Raw genomic sequence first — 22,008 nt, forward strand, 5'->3', positions numbered from 1 at the left:
TCTAAAAAGGGAAATAATAGCCTACCATGGTCCTCTCATTGTGAGCTTTTAATGAAACTTTTTTTTAACTCTTAATGAAACTTTAATCCCAATAGCAGTCCCCCATAATCCTGTGATTTAGAATTTCTTAAATAAAACTTTAATGACTGGGGATTCCATTTTCTGAAAAAGAGATTGGAGGAAGGCAAATTGCCTGTAGTACATTTAGGGTTAAGTTTAAATCAAACCATTTGTTCTGCTTGATGATATCTCTTGAGTTAATTGATAGAAGGGAGACCTTCTGGTATTTCTCTAACTACAGACTTAAGACAGCACATGTGACCCAAATGAATGTCAGTATAAGAACTGATCTACTGTAGGTGTTTGTTGTTATTGTTATTGTTTTTAGTTTGAATGGCAGCTGCAAACTTGAAAGTTATGAGCTGACTGAGCCCTTTATTACAGTCTTCAGAACTCTGCACTCTCATCTTTTCTGGGTTTGAAGCTCTAGTTATCTCTAAGATGAACTATGAGGTCCGCGCCCCGCCGCCCCCAACCCCAAGATTTTAAAAAATGTTGAATGGCAAATGGCAAAGTTGAGGAGTTTGGTAGTTTAAGAAAAAACCTGAGAAAGAAATGTAATTATATGCTAAGTATAGTTTTAAATCCATGTAGTTTGAAGTTTCTATGAAAGTCAGTTAATGAATATAGTCCTTAACTTAGGAACATTTTGCCCAATGCATACTTAATTCGTCATTAATGTTATTCCCCATTCCCTCTTCTTCAGCTCCACAGTTGAAAACTGGAAAATAGGCATGTAATCTCTAGATCATCCAGGGTGTTGGTGCAAGAATTATGGTGAAACTGACAGAAAAATCAATGAGTTTAGAAGTACAGGAAGGGTGAAGAGAAGCAGGCGGATTCTTTGCAGTGGCCTTCTCAATGTCAAATATTTCCCTTATTTCTGTATTCTTTTTCATTTTCTCTTATATAGTACTTGCTGAAATTCTTCAACTGGGAGCATGTCTTTTCTGTTAGAATTAGCTTTAAACAGTGCATTTCCTTCTGATGCCTTGCTGAGTTTTGTTTTACAAGAGAATGAGAATTGTGTGTGGTTGTGGGTGTTTGGTTGCTACTGTTTTAGAGTTGGGTGGGCAATTTTTGGACATGGAGAACATTTTTCCTGATAGATTTGAAGAGGATGCTAGAATGAGAGGTTTCATGAAGATTATAGTGTGAGAGGCAGAGGATAAAGGCATCTATAGTGTGGGAGATTTGAACAAGGTGGGAGTGTACAAAGGAGAAACTTAACTTATTTTTTTCTTAGGCCAAGGGCAAGAAAGTCTGGTCTCTCTTAAACCCTGGGATCTTTTCTCCCTTGGATTCAGGCTGGTACTGCTATTGTTATAATGTAGCCCCATTATGTAGTTTGGCATGGAAACCAAGTGATTCCTAATAAATTTGTACTTATGGGGAAAATATAGTGAGCTCTAAATAACCATTTTATAAGTGAATGTTTAGAAATAATGTGCTGGAAGTGAGGCACTACTCAGAGTGACCCCACTTAGTTTTCTTTTCCGTAGAAAATGCTGCCTCAGATTTCTGATTCAGTTTTTCTTTCACTGTTGAATAAATGTATCAGTTTTTATTGCCTTTTCATTTTGTCTCCCTAGAGACTAGAATGGGGAATGAGATAGATTAGAAACAATAACAAACTGGTACTGAAGACTGTTTACTTCTGAGGGAAGAGAAAACTATCAATGTGAAATGGCAGCAGCAGAAATGTTGAGAATAAGGGCAAAGGTCTCCTTGATTCTCTATAGCTCCAAACTGCTGATCTTTGTAAGGATGCCCCTCTTGCCGCCTTTCTTCTCTTGGTAAACAGAACTATCTCCTTCTGGTTATTCAGATATCAAAAATATCACTCCTTCTGTGACTCCCCTCTTTCTTTCCTTCATACCCTACCTCCAGTCTATCAGAAAATCCTGTCGATTTCCTTCAAAGGCTATCTGACCATCTCATCACCTTCACTACTACCAAGTTTTTGATCCAAGGCACCATCATCTCTAGCCCAAGCAATTGCAGTAGCCTAACTGGTTTCCCTGTTTCCCAGCGCCCAGGTTTGAGTTCAGCCAGTGATCCTTTTATGTCCCTGTCAGATCGTGTCACTTCTCTGTTTAAAACTCTCCAAGAGCTTTCCACGTCACTCAGGCTGAAACTCAGTCTTTTTTTTTTTTTTTTTTTTAATATTTTACTTAATTATTTTACAGAAAGCACCCAAGTAAGGGGAGTGGCAGGCAGAAGGAAAGGGAGAAGCAGGCTTTCTGCTGAGTGGCGAGCCCGATGTAGGGCTCGATCCTAGGACCTGAGCTGAAGGTAGCCGCTTAACCAACTGAGCCACCCAGGTGCCCCTAACATCATATTTATAATGGCCATTGGAAAGTTACTTCATTGCAGTAGCGTCTGCTTCTCCACGGTTTCGCTTTTCGTGGTTTCAGTTACCCGTAGTCAGCCATGGTCCGGAAGCCGATGATCCTCCTTCTGACGTATTGTCTGAAGGTCAGCAGTAGCCTGTGCTGTGTCACCATGCCCGTGTACCTCACTTCATCTCATCACGTAAGCGTCTTATCACCTCACATCATCACAAGAAGGGTGAATACAGTCCAAGAAAGATATTTTGAGAGACAGAGACCACATTCGTATAACTTTTATACAGTATGTCTTTCTAATTGTCCTGTTTTGTTATTAGTATTGTCATTAATCTTTTACTATGCCTAATTTGCATAATAAATTTTATCATAGGTGTATACGTATAGAAAAAACAATGTATTTGGGGTCGGTGCTATTTATGGTTTCAAGCATTCACTGGGGGGTCTCAGAATAAGTCCTCCACAGATAAGGGGGACTACTGTATTCCTGTTCTCCGTTTCCTTTCCTAGTGGGAGCAGAGCTGAGGGTGGAGCCCTGAGAACAGTACAGAGTAGAAGAGGAAGTTGTGATTTAGATGAAGGAAAATGCAGAATCTGTATCTAGCACAGTGTCAGTCTGGGAAGGAAGAAAGGGAGCATCAAATCATTGTTGAGGTTTCAGTGGCATGAAGCTCTCTACCACTCTGCCTTTCAAAGGTAGAAATCCAAAGTTAAGTCTTGACCAGAGCACATGACACCTCCTTATTATTCAGTACTACTTTTCAGCATTGGGTTGAAACTTGGCCAGTGGTTCTTCTCCTGCTAGGTTTCAAGAAATAGGAGATAAAAGAGTTAAGAATTTGGTATGTGAATGTATCAAACTTGAATCTGATCAAGCATCTAGAGCCAACTAGTCATTTACAGGAAATATAGGAGATATGCCACACCTAAGACTGCAGTACCAAATCCAGTCCGCGGGAAACTCTGAGACAACCCAGTATCTTCCAATAAACCAATTGCAAAGAGGCAGAAAGAGACCTGTATATCAAAAGCAATTTGTGCTGTATCAAGCATTTGCAGGGTATGGACTGTATTGGGCTTTTAATTCCTGATTTGAGCAATCAGAGAAATCTGAACACCAGTTATTGGAAATATTAGGAAGTTATTGTTTATTATTTTTAGGTGTAGTAATGCTAGTGAGTTATGTTTTAAAACTTTATATTTTAGAGCTATGTACTGGAATATTCATGGATGAAATGATGCGATGTCTGAGATACGCTTCAAAAATAACTGGGAGGGGTGCCTGTGTGACTCAGTTGGTTAGGCCTCTGCCGTCAGCTCGGGTATTGATCTCAGGGTCCTGGGATTGAACCCCCATCTGGCTCCCTGCTCGAGGGGAGCCTGCTTCTCCCTCCCCTCCCCACTTGTGCTCTCTCTGGCTCACTCTCTCTCTCTCTCTCAAATAAATAAGATCTTAAAAAAATAAATAACTGGGAAATGGGGGATGGAGTGGTTAGGGTTACATATGAAACAAGATTGGCCCGGAGTTGATAAAGTTAGTTTATGGGTTCATTGGACTTTATTGTATTATTCTACGTTGTATGTGTTTGACCTATTGTAAAAATCATTTTTTAAAAACAGTTGGCATACATAAATACATGGATGCTTTCAGGATAGAAATTATGAAGAGGAAGATTAATAAAACAATGTATCATTAGTGAATTTCGGGGAGAGACAACATCTTTCTATGTTTTTCCCCGAATATATATTCATCGTAAAATGTGAAAATAGTTTAGAAATATCACTATAGAAAGTGAAAATCCCCTTCTTTAATCAAATGTTTAAAAATACTGAAAATTGTCATGTCTTTTGCACATGATAAATGTTCTTTTTTGCATTTAGGAAATGCATGAAAGATGAAATTTAGATCAATATCAGGAGAGAAATTTCTGTTGAAGCACGTTGCTTTTGCTTTGCAAAAAGATTGTCTGTTCTGGAGTTTTTTAAAAAATCCTTTACATGTTAATGGATTCTGTAGTGAAAACTGTAGCTAAAGTGGCATTCTGGAATGCTCCAGCATGCATCTACCCCTGCCTTTAGTGCAGGTGGCAACTGCAGATTAATTCCAGGGTGGTTAGGCCTTCCCTGAAGGGAAATTTTGAACCTGAGAGCTTATGTTCTCCGCAGTGCTAATTGGAAGATGTAGAGTAAGGGGATTTCCACTCTTTGTTAATAAGATCTCCAGGCGTATTTCCTCTTTGTTTTTGCATTTTCCTGAGCTATGAAGCAGCTGCAGGGCAGTAAAATGTGATTTCCTGTACTTAGGAATGCTGGCTTTGCTTTTGGAGATTTATAATTGGACGAGTGGAATGTTTAGGGATTGAGCTACCTACGCAGCTGATTTAAATACTTGTTTTATTTTGTTTTGTTTATAAATTGACTGCATTTGTGCCAGTGGTAGATTTGCTCAGATGATTTGAAGTAGCAGATAGCTCAGTTGTCTCAGAGGCAGGCATTCATCTTGATGGACCACTGCTTTAATTAACAGTATGCTTCTTTGCAAACTAACTGAAAACTATGAATGGCAAAATTGCATTCTGCCATATTAATAAAAATTAATTAAAAATTAATAAAAATACTCTATCTCCTTTGCATTTATAATACATTATAAATGCTTGTCTTTGGCGTTGAACTGATTATTATTATTATTTTTTTTTAAAGATTTTATTTATTTATTCGACAGAGATAGAGACAGCCAGCGAGAGAGGGAACACAAGCATGGGGAGTGGGAGAGGAAGAAGCAGGCTCATAGCGGAGGAGCCTGATGTGGGGCTCGATCCCATAACGCCGGGATCACGCCCTGAGCCGAAGGCAGGCGCTTAACCGCTGTGCCACCCAGGCGCCCCTGAACTGATTATTTAACCTATAAATTCCCCAAAGTGAGAAAAGTGAGAGGGGGTATTTTTCAGGAAAATAGGATAAGGCCATATCAGATACTGCGCCTGGGTGCAATGTCACTGAGAAGTGAAAAGAACTTATTAGTAGGTGAATGCTCAGGAGCTATTAAACATTAGGTGAAAGATGAAAGGCATTATCATAAATTAATGCCTTTTCTGCAGGCAATATCCCATGGCCTAATAACTGTGATTCATTTCTTTCAAAATATATTTGGGGGCCTGTACTACATATAAACATGGGCCAGACCTTTGGATATAGAAATTTTTGAAGTGACCTCTTCCCAATTTGCTCACTATTGTGTTGATAGTATCAGACTTCTTTGCCATCAGGGAAACACCAGATGATTATTGGAAAATAAGAACTGGTTATTATTTTTAAATGTTTATTTTATTTTTCCAACTTTATTGAGATTTAAGTGACATATAACATTGTTTTAGTTTAAGGGGTACAACACAGTGATGTGATACATGTAAGGAAATGATTGTTATATAAAGTACCAAGATCACCTGACAGATCACTTCTAGAACTGGCAGAGCTGAATGATCAAATCCAAAGCACAGCATTCATTGTTCCTGATTGTCAGCTATGTTATCGGTGAAGCTAAATTAGTATCGAAATCCAAAAGTGTTAATTTTAATTTAACATTATTGTGTTAGAATAAAACTTTTAAAGTAGAATACCCTTATAAAATAGTAAAGGAATGATAGTAGATTTTGTGGGGAGAAGAAGGGATCATAACTCTTCCTCTCCTTGTTTTGTAATTAACTCTGGTGGCTTTTAAAAAGGTTCTGTTCCATGGAATTCTGAACCCCCAGAAACTTGAGTAAAATTTTGTGTAAATATGTGTGCAGTGTTTCAGGCGGGTTTTGGACTGGTAGGTAGATATCACACATATATTTACAGGGTAAAATTAGATTAAATTAAATTAAATTTCCTATGGCTAAGGACACCAACATTTATCTGCAAATGGTCAAATATAGAAGAAACAGGTGCAGTGTATCTCAGCAGACTTTGCCTAGGTCACTGGAGTCCCTAATGGGGCTGAGCAGCCAGTGACAATAGCCATTTAAGGCAGGATCTCCCTATCTTAATTCACATTGCATCACAGATCTTTCAAACTTAGGCTGACACCACTGTCTACAAAGACTTATGCCACAATCTGGATGCCTCCTTTAAGAAAACTTTTATGAATGTTGGGGCTCTCCTGGACTCCATGTCCTTTCCTCACTGGAGGAGAAAACCCATTTCCCTGCAGCGGAACGCATTTCTGTCCTAGAGGAAGACCCAGAATCTTTATGGAATCCCGGATGGGATTTTTTTTCCCTCAGCTTTAGTGCTCCTTTGTCCCAGTGACTCCCAAATTGTCTTTTTTAATCCTGACTATTCTTTCGAATGCCAGATCAGTGTAATCACCTGCCTGTGTGACATTTATAGCTGCCATGCCATTATGAACTCAAATTCACTGTGTCACAAATTCTTCACAAACACTCCTTCCCTTCTAGCTTCTGATCACACACCACTGAGTTTCTTTTTGTGACTCTCCTCTTTGTCACCCAGACTGAAGAGAATAAAACTGCTTTTGATTCCTCTCTTATCCTTAACCTTTGTGTCTAATCAGTCACGGATCCTCTTGGGCAGTATTTCTCTTATCTGCCTCTGCTGTTCCATTCCCAATGCTTCCATCCCTCCACTACTTCCTTCCTCAACCTCAGCTTCCATGTTATTCCTAACTGGTTTTCTTGTGTCGACACTCTCCTCCCATCGTTCTTTCACACTATTGCCAGATCAGTTTTTTCTCAGAACATTGACTTGATTACATTATTCTCTTGCCTGAAAACCTTGTGCTGTTTCCCATTCCTGCCCTAAAAGTAAACTCCTTCTTTGGCCACAACCCACTTTTCAAGCCTCGTCTCTTATCATTCTCCTCTGCAAGCACCCCCGCAGCCGGAGCTGACTGCTCACTGGCTCTGCCTGCTTTGCCCTATCCTTCCTCTCCTTTTTCTCCTCCTCTAAAATATACACTTGTCTCCAAATCCTTTTTTTCCTTCAAGGCTTGTGTCAAGTCCCTTTTCTGTCATGAAGGCCTTCCTAGTCTGCATTTATCTTTTCTTCTTTGGAACTTGTAGCATTTCTGAACCCTGGCACACACTTGGCTATTAACCCTGTACTGTCTGTTCTCGTTTTAGTGCTTAGGTTTTCACATTGGCTTCTGTTGTCTGTTCAACCACATGGTAAACTCTTTAAAGGACAGGGTACCCTTCTTTGTGTTCTGCACGATGCTTGGCATCCAGGAGGCATGCAGTAAATATTGTTAGTTACACATTGTCATTCAGTGTTTATATTTCTTTTTTTTTCAATGTTTGTATTTCTTATAGCTACCATGTACTTAATTGTATTGCTCAATCTTTACAATAATTTTGAAGGAAGGAGTATTTTATATACTCTGCAGATGAAGAAACAGGCTCAGAGAAGTTCAGTAACTTGCCAAAGCCATACTGTTTAAGTCATGAAATCAGGTTTCACCCTCAGATCTTTGGATTCAATTACACATGCCATTTATACTTACTAGTAATTCTACTTATTAGTTTGATGAATGTGTTTTTGAGGGTGGAGTAGTGCTTAACACCTACATTGCTATTACTTGCTTAAGTAATGGTAGCAGAAAAGGTGTGCAAACATGGATTCGCAGTCATTGCTAACAGGGATAATGCAAACAGATGCAAACTGTGCCAAGCGAACTGTGTTAGAGTTCACAGGAAAATAGAATTTCCCCTTAATCTCGTTGCTTACTGGTGGAGTGACTCATCTTCCAGTTGTACGTTGTTCTTCAGTTATTCAATATTTGTATAAGTTGGACTTGGGAGGGAAAACCGCTCATGAGGTATTACAAGACACGTCATTTGAGTTTATGAGTGTTCCCGGGATATCCCCAAGATGTCTGCCTGTGTGCTCTGGCCTCTCCAATTTACGTTTGACTCTCTCACCTTTTGGATTTCTTTCAGAATGAAGCCACTTTCCAGTTCCTTTCTGCCTTCCTGTAGACAGCTTCAGGAGGCTACTTTTTATGACTGTGATGCACAAGGCTTACCGTATGCTTACTTTACTGTAGTCAGATTTATTATTGTTTAGTCAGTCACTAGAAATTCCAGGAATTGAATTTTTCCCTTCTCTAGTCTTCCTTTTCTATTCTTGATTTTTTTTTCATTAAAAGAGGACAAAAAGATAACCCAAACCATTATCTTTTGTAATTAGCAATAAAAATTAGTATAGATGATAGCAAATTCTGCCTCAATGCTAGTGCGAAAATGTTAAAATTTGATGGCTTTTGCAGATACAACGTTGTTTCTGCTTTATAAATGAAAGAAATAGCTTATTCGGCTTAGTAAAGTAATGAGTTAAGTAGGAGTCAGAAATAGAGGTTCTGTGTTTTTTATGTAGTCATTAACTTGGTTTCCTGGTGTATCTCAGTTTTCTCACAGTGTCGTTTGGAGGACAGAATCAGAAGATATATGCACATTGTAAAGCATAAAGTAGTTTTCAAGGATGCACGACAGGCAGTCCCAGTGGAGAAGGCTTGATTTATGAGTAATCTGTACATGTGCACTGCAGGGGCAATGGATCTGGTCTCAGTCTAGAGCCCCTCTGAAGGGGATGAGGTGGATGGTTTCTTTGGTCCCTGAATCAGAACACCTGGGAAAAAAGAAAATGTAGACATGCTCTTCTTACACATATGGAGGCAGGTTATTGTACTTACAGGATCCATCTACCCTACCACCATGTGAAGGTGGGAGCGGGGAAAGTTATTTTCCTGGTATCCATTTTTATAACCCAAAGAATTATAAATAGTGACAAATTATTGATAAAACTTGTACTATTATTGCTACTTACCTCATGCACATGTTAGATGCTTTTGTAGTATTGACTTTTTGTAGTCAAGTCATTTAATTTTACTGAGTCCTTACGATAGCCCTTTGAAGTAGGTAGGTGGCCCCACTTTATACCAGAGGAACCTTGAGGCTCAGAAAAGTGAACTGACTTGAGCAAAGTCATATGAGGTAATGAATGGCCCGGCAGAGAAGATGCGAATCCAGATAGACTTATAGCTAGTCCGTGCTCCTTTAGTACCCTCACAGCAACTCTGAGGGCTTGAGCTTGTGCCTGAGAAGGATGATGATAATATGGTATCCAAAGTTACTGTTAAAGGAGACATTTTGAGTTTGATCATTTTTTTAGAGTGGACGATGAAAAATCTATAAAGATTCTTAAAAGGGCCTTTGGACAACCCTCTGTAATTGCTTTTCTCTGGGAATTCTTTTTGAGGGCTTCAAGTTCTATCTATGTATAGTGCTAAGTTTTTCTTCAAGACTTTTCTGTCCCTTATGTGAAAAGTGTTTACTTTCTGACTTTTGGGGGGAAGTTTTTCCACTGAGTTTTAGCTCTGCATATTTTTATTTTGTTTTGTTTTGGGATCATCCAGTGAAAGGACTTAAATTTTCTGCGTGTTTGCTTCCAAGAAAGGAGGGAGGTTTGGCACCATGTTGGTGCTTTAGAGCTGGTTCCTGGTTGGTTATAAAGCAGAGGGGATTTCCAGGACGTGTAAGCGTGGATGAACTCCTTTAACTGAAAGCAGAATTAAAAAAAAAAAAAAAAAAAAAAAAGGTTAACAGCATTTCTGGGAGCCATGTTTATCGCCTTTCCTTGCCTGATTTGTTCCCTTCTAATTCGGGAGCAAGATTCTGCAATTAAAAATGTATTGCCTTAAAAAAAATGTATTGCCTTTTGCCTTTCTTTTAGCCCTTCCTTGTAAGTCAGTCAGGATAGGATAGGAACAGGAAAGAGAGTGGGATTAAAAAGAATATAGCTTTTTGTTCTGCCTAGAAATTTAATTTCTAAACTATTTTTAACTGGATAAGATCTGTTTCCTCAAAGCCCATGCAAGATTTAAGAAATAACTTTAAATTTGTGAGTAAATACCATTCTGTCTGGGATATTCAGTAAACAAATCTACTTGTAAATATATTTAGCTGCTAGAGAACATAAACTGAACACAGCCCAAGGTACATGTGGACAGGGAAGAACTTTTTATCACTTGTTACAAGTGAGGAGACAGGGAGATAGCTCTAAAAGCACTACCTCTCTGTGGAGTTAATACAGGAAGCTTTTCTTCAGTGTGTTAGGGGGCGGGGCAGGGAGTTCACAGACAACTTGTGGTTCAATTACACATGCCTAGCGTGTCAGTATGCTAGTATATACATCGTATATTGAAGAACTGGCGAAAAACTCTGCCCACAGGAAGAGATCTTAGCATTCTAATGAGCTAAAAGGTAACTTCAGGTCAGCTCCCAGGAGCCCCTGCATAGGTTCTCAACTCCAGTCCAGCTCAAACTGGCTCACGTGTAAGGGGCTGTAGGGTGAGACACAGAAAGGGGCTATCAGGTAGAACACCTAATTAAGTGTCTCCTTGGCTGGAACTGTTGGTTCTGCAAAACAAAATACAGTCCTTCCCTGTTTTTATCCCTTCTCCTTCTCCCTTTTGTTTGATAGCTTTCAGCCTTCTTAGATTTGAGTAACTTCCCTTTGCATCCTAGCTAATAGAATGGCCATAATTTTTTTCCCAGTCTTCTATTAAAGGCTATTTGGGTTGTCTACGTTAAGTCTTACTATTGCAAAAATGCCACAGTGACTCTCCTTACACATTTGCAATTTCTCACATACTCCAAGACAGCTGTAACATCGATTCCTGTAATTCAGATTGTTAGGGCAGTGGAAATGTATCAATTTTGATTGGCCTCCATGGAAATTTATCAGTATACATACACACTGATAGCAAAGTAAGAGAATTCTTGTGAGAAACCTTTGTGTTTCAGTGTGTCATCAAACATTTTGATTTTTGCCTATCTGAAGTGAAAAATGGAATCTCAGTATAAGATCGATTTACATTTTCTTAATGAATATCAAGCATCTTTTCATAGGTTTAAAAACCACTTGTATTTTTTTTTCCTGAAAACTGCTTGCCTCTGTCTTTTAGTAAAATCTACTTGTAAATCTGTTTGCATGTGTTGTATTCTATTTTAATTGTTTACTTTCCCCCCAAAATGGTAGTTGCAACCTATTAAATTGATTTCATGACCCAGTACTGGGTTGTGACCTGCAGTTGAAAAACACATCATTAGGGGCACCTGGGTGTCTCGGTCAGTTAAGTGACTGCCTTCAGCTTGGGTCATGATCCCAGGGTCCTAGGATCGAGTCCCCCAGCGGGTTCCTTGCTCAGCAGGAAGCCTGCTTCTCTCTCTGCCTGCAGTTACCCTGCTTGTACTCTCTATATCAAATACATAAATCTTTAAAAAGAAAAAAAAAAAGGAAAAAAGAAAAATACCTCGTTAGACTTCTATGCCGGTGAAATCTCATTAGTCTATAGTAGTCGTTTTGGGGTTAGGGAGCCGGAGAAGGAGGGATATCTCATCCTAAATAACCAAGGAAAACCACTTCAAGACAAGTAGGATTTCTCAATAAAAGAACTTAGAAAGAGGATTTGCATTCCCTCCCATTGTTTGCAAGTATCCTACAGGGGAGGTCAATAGTGTTGATTGGCATGCCTTGCATAAGAGCATAGGCCACTTTTGAAGGCAAACTAGTGCAGCCACTGTGGAAAACAGGTTGGAGATTCCTCAAAAAGTTAAAAATGGACCTACCCTATGATCCAGCTATCACACTACTGGGAATTTACCCAAAGAATAGAAAATACTAATTCAGAGGAATACGTGTACCCTTGTGTTTATTGCAGCATTTTTTACATTATTTACGATAGCCAAGATATGGAAGTAGCCCGATTGAGGAATGGATAAAGAAGATGTGCTATACATATACAGTGGAATATTATTGGCCATAAAAGAAATGAAATCTTGCTCCATGGATGGAGCTAGAGAGTATAATGCTGAGCGAAATAAGTCAGAGAAAGACAATACCATATGATTTCACTCATATGTGGAATTTAAGAAATAAAACAACTGAGCAAAGAGGGGAAAAAAGAGAAACAAACCAGAAACAGACTTTTAACTATAGAGAAATTGATGGTTACCAGAGGGGAGATAGGTGGAGGGGATGGGTGAAATAGGTGATGGGATTAAGGACTGTACTTGTCATAATGCCCACTGAGTGGTTAAAATAAAAACTTTTTTTAAAAAAGAAAATAGGCCACTTTTCAAATTGGGTTATTTGGGTTTTTGCTGTTGAGTTGTATGAGTTCTTTATATATTTTGCATATTAACTCCCTTTCAGATATATGGGTTGCAAATATTTTTTCCTATTTCCCAGGTTGTCTTTTCACTTTGTTGATGATTTCTTTTGCAGTGCAGAAGCTTTTTAGTTTGATGTAGTCCTACTTGCTTTTTATTTTGTTGCTTTGCTTTAGGTATAATTTCCAAAAAAATTATTATTAATACCCATGTCAAGGAGCTTTTTTCCTGTTTTCTTCTAGGAGTTTCATGGTTTTAGGATTTACATCTAAGCCTTTAATCCAGTTTGAGTTAATTTTTGTGAGTGGTATAAGATAGGGGTCAAATTTCATTTTTTTACATGTGAATATCCAGTTTCCCCAGCAACATTTATTTATTTTTAGAGATTTATTTATTTTAGAGAGAGAGAGAGAGAGCAGGGAAGAGGGGCAGAGAGAGAGAGAGAGGGAGAGGGAGAGTCTTAAGCAGACTTCATGCTGAGCATGGAGCCTGACATGGGTCTTGATCTCACCACCCTGAAATTATAACCCGAGCTGAAATCAAGTGTTGATGCTTACAGACTCTACCACCCATGCACCTCTCCCAGAACCATTTATTGAAGAGGCTATCTTTTCTCCATTGAGTATTCTTGGCTCCCTTACTAAATATTAGTTGACTGTTTATTTCTGGGCTTCCCATTGTGTTTCATTGGTCTATTTGTTTTTGTGCCAATGCTGTTACGGTTTTAATTACTATAGCTTTATAATATAGTTTTAAACCAGGAAGTATGATGCCTTGTTCTTTGTTCTTTTTCAGGATTTCTTTGGTTATTTGGAGTCTTTGTGGTTGCATATAAATTTTAGAAGTATTTTTTCTATTTCTATTTTAAAAATGCGCTTGGAAGCTTGATAGGCATTGCATTGGATCTACAGATGGCTTTTTGATAGTATTATTTTAAGATATTAATTCATCCAATTCATCAATACAGGATACGTTTCCATTTATTTGTATCCTCTTAGATTTCTTTCGTCATTGTATGAAAAGTGGACGAAGGACCTGAATAGACATTTTTCCAAAGAAAATATGTGAATGGCCAACAGGTACATGAAAAAATACTCTGCATCACTAGTCATTAGCTAAATACAAATTGAAACCACAATGAGATATCATCTCGTACCTGTTAGAATGGCCATCATCAAAAAGATAAGAGATAACAAATGTTAGAGTGGATATGGAGAAAAGGAAACCCTTGTGCACTGTTGGGGGGATTGTAAATTGGCACAGCCACTATGGGAAACAGTATGGAATATGGAGGTCCTCAAAAAATTAAAAATAGAACTACCATATGATCCAGCAATTCCAGTTCTGGGAATATATCCAAAGGAAATGAAAACACTACTCAAAAATATATCTACACTCCCATGTTCATAGCTTTATTTGCAGTAGCCCACACAGGGAAACAACCTAAGTGTCCATTAATAGATAAATGGATAAATAAGTTGTGGCACATATATACAATGGGAATATTATTCAGTCAAAAAAACAAGGAAGTTTTACCATTTATGACAACATGGATGGACCTTGAAGGCATTATGCTAAATGAAATAAGTCTGACAAAGACAAATATTGTATGATCTCACTTATATATAGAATCTAAGTAAAGAAAACCCACCAAACTCAAAGAAAAAGAGATCAGATTTGTGGTTCCCAGAGGCAGAAGTTGACTAGAAGGGGGAATTGCAGGAAGATGGTCAAAAGATACAGACTTCCTGTTATAAGATAAATAAGTACTAAGTACATAACGCATGATGACTGTAGCTAACACTGCTGTAGGATACATGGGAAAGTTGTTAGGAGAGGAGATCTTTAGAGTTCTCATCACAAGGAGAAAACTTTTTTCCTTTTATTGTACCTATATGAAGTGATGTTGATTAAACCTGGTGTGGCAATCATCTCACAATGTAAATTGAACCATCATACTGTACATCTAAAAGTTATACAGTTATACAGTGATGTATAGCAGTTATTTCACAATAAAACTGGAAAAAAGAGCATAGACCATCATTTATTAGTCTGTGCTGTCCAGGAAGAAGGAAAAACTGTTACAAGGTAGGTGCCGGGGGCTTCAGGCTCATGTGAGGACTACTCCACCGTCTTCAAACATAGTTGTTTTGTTGTCTTCTGGCTTTTGTGGTTCCCAGCTTGATTTTTGTTGCTCTGAGGTCTTGTGGCGCACATGAGAGCATGGATTTCTAGCTTTTGAATGCCAGGTCCACCACTTACTAGTTCTGTGACCTGCCTGACTTCTCTGTGCTTTAGTTTCCTAATCTGTTCAGTTCCTAACCATTTTTAGGAATGAGAGAGTTAATAGATGAAAAACACTTGGAATTTTTGTTTTTCTATACTTTGTGATCTACATGGTACATGGAAAATACTCTAAAAGTCTTTCTGTTATTATTTGGCTTGATGTATATAGGATTTCTTTCTTTAACCTCAAAATTAAAAATTTTGTGGGAAGAGGACTAGGTGAATTTTTTTCCTTAAGTTTTCCTTGAATTTCATGAATCCTTAAAGACATAGATTTTTTTTTTTAACATTAGGAAAGGTTTCTTGTTTGTTTGTTTTTTTTAATGATTAGTTCTCATCTTTTTGTTCTGGTTTATTCCTCACTGTTGTGAGTCTTAAGTTGTCTCTATTCTCTGTCCTTTGTATCTGTAATTTTTTTTCTCTTAACATTCTCTCTTATTTCTTTTCCTCTGCATTCTAGTAGAATTTCTCAGCTTTTGTGCTGCATCTCACCAAATCCATGTTCTAGTAAATTACTTCTAATCTTTACTGCTTTGTAGATTTAAATTCTGCGTTTCGTTTTTTCTTGCATTTCTATTTTATTTTTGCCAGATCCCTTCGCATTTCTTGCAGTTCTCTCCTTAAAGCTTATTGCTCCTCATAGATGCAACTGAGCTTGTCCTCAATAATAAATAAACAATAAAAAAATATGTCCTTCATCTCCTGAGTTTTTGTTGTTTCTGAGGGCTTCCTCCCTCTTCTTTTGCCACACTACCCATTCTCGCTGGCCATTTCACCCGCTCTGGTTTTCTCTAGCACCTGTGTGCCAATGACTTACAGATATATATACCTCCAGCCCTCACATTCTCACCGAATCCCAAACTTCCTGTTGGGCATCTTCCTGAATCTTCAGTGACAGGATAAGAGTAGTAAACTGTTTTATTCTTTGTCTGTAAATGTCTATTTGAATGATAGTTTAATTACATAGAATTTAATATTTTCCCTCAACACTTGGAAGATAGTATTGCAATATCTTCTGGTCTCTATTTTAGTTACTGTGGAGACATTTGCTTTCCATCCAATTTTTTCTTTTTAAGTTTTATTTTTTTAAGTAATCTCTACACCCACTGTGGGGCTTGAACTCATGATCCTGAGTTCAAGAGTCCCATGCTCCTCCAATTGAGCCAGCCAGGTGCCCTATCGGTTCAAGATTTGTTCCATATATCATCTCTATCCTCCTCATTGCTCTTAAATTTTTTTTTCACTTCTATTGTTTCATTATGATGTGTATGTATGAATGTATTTATTTTTCCTGCTTGGGATTCCTGCTTCCTGAATCTGAGGTTTCATATCTCGAATCACTTCTGAGTAATTCTCAGCCCTTGTATCTTCCAAGTATTGCTTCTCCTGAAATTCTTATTAGACTTTTGTGGGACCCTTTCACTCTCCTCCATGTCTCTTACTCTTTCTTTCATATATTTCATCTCATTGTATCTCTGAATTGCATTCCGGGTAACATTTTTAGATCTGTCTTCTAATTCACTACTTCTTACCTCAGATGTGTCTGTTCTCTCTACGTTTCGTTTACAGGTCTTTTTCCCCATTGTTTCAATAATTTACAGACCACAAAATTCACCATTTTAAGTGTACATTTCAGTGATTCTGAGTAAATTTATATACTTGTGTGGCTATCACCATGACTCAGTTTTAGAATACTTTTTTCATGCCACAAACTTTCATCATGCCTTTTGGAGGGCAATCCCTGCTCCTACCCCTAACCCCAGCAACCGCTGAGTTCCTGTCTGTCTCTGTTGTTTTGCCTTTACTAAAATTTTCATATAAAAAGAATCATATAATCAATATTTTTTTGTCTTTCACTTAACATAATGTTGCGTATTTGTTTTTAGCTATTTTAAATTTAGTTTTAAATATGTTTTTGAGTTTCTGTTACATGTATCAGTGGTTCCTTTTGATTACTGAGTGTATTCTAGTGTATTAATACCTCACAGTTTGTTTATTCACCACCCGATGGACATTTGGATTTTCTCCCATCCGTTTAGTTTCCATTATTTTAAATTTTTGATTTTAGAACTTCTCTTTTAATTTTTTTTTCTTCATTCTTTCCTGGCTTACTGCTTTTCTTACAGTTTTGGTTCTTTTTTTATGTTTTAATTATTTTTCATACTTAGTTTATATTGCCTCTTAGATTTCTCTCTTCTTTATCCTGAATTCTTTAGGATTTAACCCTTCTCTTGTGTCAGAGTGTCAGAGGACTCACGCATGGTAGATTGTTTAGTCTTGTGTTTTATAATTTTAAATTGGTGAGTTCAGTTTTAGAGGGACTTGCTCTGTCTGTGAGAATCCCTTTGTTGTTTGGATTGTTGATAGTGTCTCTCCGGAGAGGTTTTCTGTTAGCTTCTGCCAAGCGTCCAAGGGATATTACTGGATCAGAACCAGGTTTTTGTTTTTGTTTTTATAGTAAGTTCTACACCCAACATGGGACTTGAACTCATGACCCCGAGATCAGGAGTCACATGTTCTACCAGCTGAGCCTGCCAGGCACCCTTGGTCCACAACCAGTTCTTGTGTGATTTCTTGGTGGCGCATCATGAGTTTTGTATCACTTAGTTTGTCTAAATTTGTACTCCAACCTATTTAAAACACAAGCCTGGAGTTTCTTTTTGTTCAGGGATTTGTTTTTCCCTACTTAGATCCTTGGTAGAGATAGAGAAGGTGGTGTAGTGTGTTTTGATATCATTGTTCCTATTTGTAAGGTTCCTCTTTTATTCAGGAGTTCACTTGCAATTTCTCCCTTCACTGGGAGTTTTGATATATCTCCAGTTCCCATGGGGGTATCAAAAGCCAAACTCCTGTTTGCTTATACCCCATCCCATTTCTTTTCTTCTCTCCTAGACAACATTAGCATCAACCTTTATCCTTACCATTCTCATTTTCAGATTTGGCCTCATCTCTGGCACTGGGAGATTTCTTTCTTTCTTTCTTTCTCACAAGTTCAACCATGCGTAGGTTTTTTTTGTTGTATTTTATACAGCCTTTTAGATACTTACAGCAGGAAAGGTTTATTTTGTTGTTTTTGTTTTCATCTTACTGGAAGCAGAAAATTCAGATAAGATTATAAATATTTAAAAATAAGATAGTATACTATGGTAATTATAGCTATAATTACTAAATGAAAAATATCTTCTAAAACATAACTTGCTATTAAATAAGTATAAGCTTTCTAAGACTAGAAGTTGTTCGATTGCAGTGATATTTTCCAGACATATTTCATTTTTCTCTGGCTACATTAAGGCAATCATTTTAGTGTTCTTTTTATTTAGGATTTATTTGTATCTCATGGTATAAAGAAGGCACACAAAGAAATTTGGCCATTGGATGCAGAGATAGACTTTTTCTTGTGGTTCCCATGTTAAGAGCAGTGCTTGCCACCAAAATAGCTGGTATTCCCCTGTTTTTCCATATCCGCTATGACTAAAGCCAGTTGTTTTAATACTCCCTTTCTTCTGATCTTTGGAAAATATAATCTGGTTGTTGTAGTACATTGGATAATAATTAACATGTTAAGTTCACTGTTTCTTTTATGATGTAAAGTTTTGAGTAGTCCTGTTTCCCCTCAGTTGCTATTCTAGAGTAGGATGTTAACTCAATAAAATAAATGAGAGGGATGTGTTTTGAATTTCCTCGTGGGATTTGTATCAAAGTCTCAGAAGTAAACTACCATAAACATGGACCATCATTCCAAAAAATTGAAGAGTTTTAACCTCCTCTAAGTGGCAAGGTGAAAAAGAAGTTTTAGCATCTCTTTGGATATCAGCTGTTGAGAAAAATCAGTTGCTTAACCTCTTTGCCTTCTCATCCATAATGTAGGAGGAGTAATAGATAAAAGAGTCGATTTTTACTGCCAGGTATGTTTTGAGAGTCACTTAGAATTATGAAGTCAGCCCTTTGACGGCAGGTGCTGGAGTTACCTCTAGAATTCATGTGTCATGTGTAAGGCAGGAGCTGTTCCATTCTTTTGTCTTTGGCTGCACGTATTTGGGTCATTTTGCTACTCATTTGTGATTAGGTAACAACTACAAAACAATAAATATCAGTTCTGCTTCTTTGTTCCTAATACGTTGAATAAGGTAGACAATTTAAGACTTTTGATTAGCTGTTTTAGAATCGTTTTAAATTTATTTACTCTTTCCCATATTGTAGTAATAAGAATTGACTTTTTAAAATTTAAACTTAAAATATAATACATAAAGACTTTATACTTATTCTTTGAGCTCTCAGATTGCCCAGTTGTTAATCCTCAAATGTGCAAAGCTCTCTGGTGTTTAACTAAGGGCCTGGCTGCCTAAAAGGCTCTTCCTCAGAAGCATGGTTGATTACTTCATTTCATTCAAGTCTTTGTTTAAATGTCACCTCATTAGAAAGGCCTTTTCCTTTCACCATATCTTAGGGGCTAGGAAGAGTGGTGCTAACACCCTAGGTTAGGATGTTAATTTTTCATTAAGGCACTTTTCTGTACCTAAAATTAAATATCTGTTATCTTGGTATTGCTTGTTTCCTTTACTAACATGTAAATTTCTTTTTTTAAAAAAAGATTTTATTTATTTGTCAGAGAGAGAGAAAGAGCTAGCGCAGGCAGAGGGAGAAGCAGTCAGAGGGAGAAGTAGTCTCCCCGCTGAGCAAGGGGTGTGATACAGGATTCGATCCCAGGACTCTGGGATCACGGCCTGAGCCAAAGGCAGATCCTTAACCGACTGAGCCACCCAGGCATCCCTATATGTAAATTTCTTGAGCTCAATAAATTTGTTCACAGTTGTGTTCCTAAGAATAAGAACAATATTTGGCACAGAGTAGGTGCTTAATGAAAATCTGTTGCTTGACCAAGAGAATGTATTACAAACTTGTGGTCTATGGGTAGAATCTAGTCCATATATATTTTTTATTTGGGCGTCCATCTTTGTATTTTACTCTTTTTAAAAGTTATTTGATAATATTTCAAAATGCCAGATTTTTTATTTTCCTTGAAAAATTATAACTCCTAAACCTGGGTATTTACTTTTGTGTGGCAACAATTAGCTGGACTGAGCACTGGGCTACTCCCTTTATAAAGGACCTACATTCTCTAGTTTGTTAGTCTTTAAGATCTCTTTCTATAGAATCTTGGACAATGAGACTTACATCATTTGCTATTTATCTTTTTGCCTGCTCTGTTATGTTTTCTTAGACTTGGCCCATTTTACTTATTTATGTCACCTGCCTGATCCCTGTAGGCATTTGAGTTAACAACCTTTGTTGCAAGTCATGGTATTTATAATTCCTGTGCGGTAACACTTTTCAGATTTAAATTTAAAAGTATAAAATGGGTAAAGATGATTGAAGTCGTGACTGTTATTGAAGGAGCTGTAATTGAATTTATAAAACCTATATGTTACAAAAATGAAGAACTCCCTTTAGGCCAATGAGCACATGAAACAAAGCTTGACATCATTAGTCATTTGGGAAATGTACATCAAAACCACAATGAGGTACCATTTCACTCCCACAAGCATGACTTTAATAAAAAAACTCATACAATAACAAGTATTGGTGAGGCTATGGAGAAATTGGAAGCCTCATACATGGGAGTTGGAAATGTAAAATGGTGCAGCAACTTTGGAAAATAGTCTGGCAGTTCCTCAAAAAGTTAAACACAGAGTTACTGTTACTACGTATGGTAACTCATGGCAGTTTCCCATGTAAAACTTGTACACAAATGTTCATGGCAGCATTAGTCATAATAGCCAAAAAGTAGAAATAATTCAAATGTCCATCTGATGAATGGGTAAATAAAATGTGGTATATCCATACAATGGGATATTATTCAGCAATAAAAAGGAATGGAATACTGATTTATGCTACAGTGTTAACAAACTTGAAAACATTATGTTGAGTGAAAGAAGTCAATCACAGAAGACCACATATTTGTATAATTCGGTTTATATGAAATATCCAGAATAAGTAAATCTATAGATACAGGAGATAGTTTAGTGGTTGCTATGTGGTAAGGTAGGAAAATGGGGATTGACTGCTAATGAGTATGGAGTTTCTAGTAGGAAAGCCAGAATATTCTAAATTAGATTGTGGTAATGTTGCACAGTCTGTGAATTGCATACTTTAAATGAGTGAATTATATGGTATGTGAATTATGTATCAATACATTTTTTTCAAAAGAACTTCTTTTGTTAATCAAAAGATTGGTGGATTTTCATACCCCAGATCATTAGCCAATCTGTAATCAAATACAATCTAGCAGCAGTGTTAGAAAGAAATAATTATTTAAATTTACCCTCTATTAAAACAGTTAAGCTTGCAGATTTGTATTGCCCTAGGCCATAGTTAGTATGCTGTCTCAGTAGGTCAGCTCTTTCTCTGTTATGCTTTATCAGCATGATCTACTCAGTGGCTTTTTAAAAAATATTTTATTTATTTATTTATTTATTTAATTTATTTGAGCTTGAGAGAGAGAAAGAGAGGGGGAGAGAGAGTGCACATGGGTGCAAGCGAGGGGAGGGAGAGGGACAAGCCGACTGCTGAGTGCAGATCCCGAAGCTGGGCTCCATCGCACGATTGTGAGATCATGATCTGAGCCAAAATCAATAGTCAGACACTTAAGCAACTGAGTCACCTAGGTGTCCCTACTCAGTGGCTTTTAAGTGCAATGATACAAGCTTGCTTAGTTTGAAAAGTGAGCATCTTGGGGACCCATAGGAAGTATTACAAGGTAATAAAGTATTACTCCCCAGCTAATAACATTTAGTAAATGGAGCTTTTAGTAAAGGGGAAAAACCAACCCGGCGTCTTGAATTTTTCTGTGTATTCGACATGGATCAGGAGGATAATCTTTGGATGGGATTTTGATGCACATCCTATGATTGCACAGAGGCTCTTGAGACTTGTCTTTCAAACAAACCATCACAAGTATACCCTTTTCCATTCTATGGTTTTAAGGGATTTCCAAGTCTTGTAACATAGACTATCAGAACTGGAAGGAGACTTTATTAGTTATCTAGTTTAACTCTTGATTTTTTACAGATGTCCATTTTGCCGGTCATAGTGAACCACCTTAGTTTGTCATACTCCTGAGGTGAATATAATGTAGTACTAAG

At 37.4% G+C, this 22,008-nt stretch overlaps 1 protein-coding gene across 4 annotated transcripts in view; it reads left to right on the forward strand.

Moving 5' to 3' along the window:
• The window catches only part of PRORP (protein only RNase P catalytic subunit), a 140,165-nt gene that overhangs the window by 19,501 nt on the left and 98,656 nt on the right, over positions 1 to 22,008 (forward strand). The gene's annotated exons all lie outside the window — the stretch shown is intronic.

The sequence above is a fragment of the Ursus americanus genome, chromosome 35, assembly GCF_024610735.1.
Source record: "Ursus americanus isolate L20-20 chromosome 35, mUrsAme1.1.p, whole genome shotgun sequence".
Lineage (NCBI taxonomy): Eukaryota > Metazoa > Chordata > Mammalia > Carnivora > Ursidae > Ursus > Ursus americanus.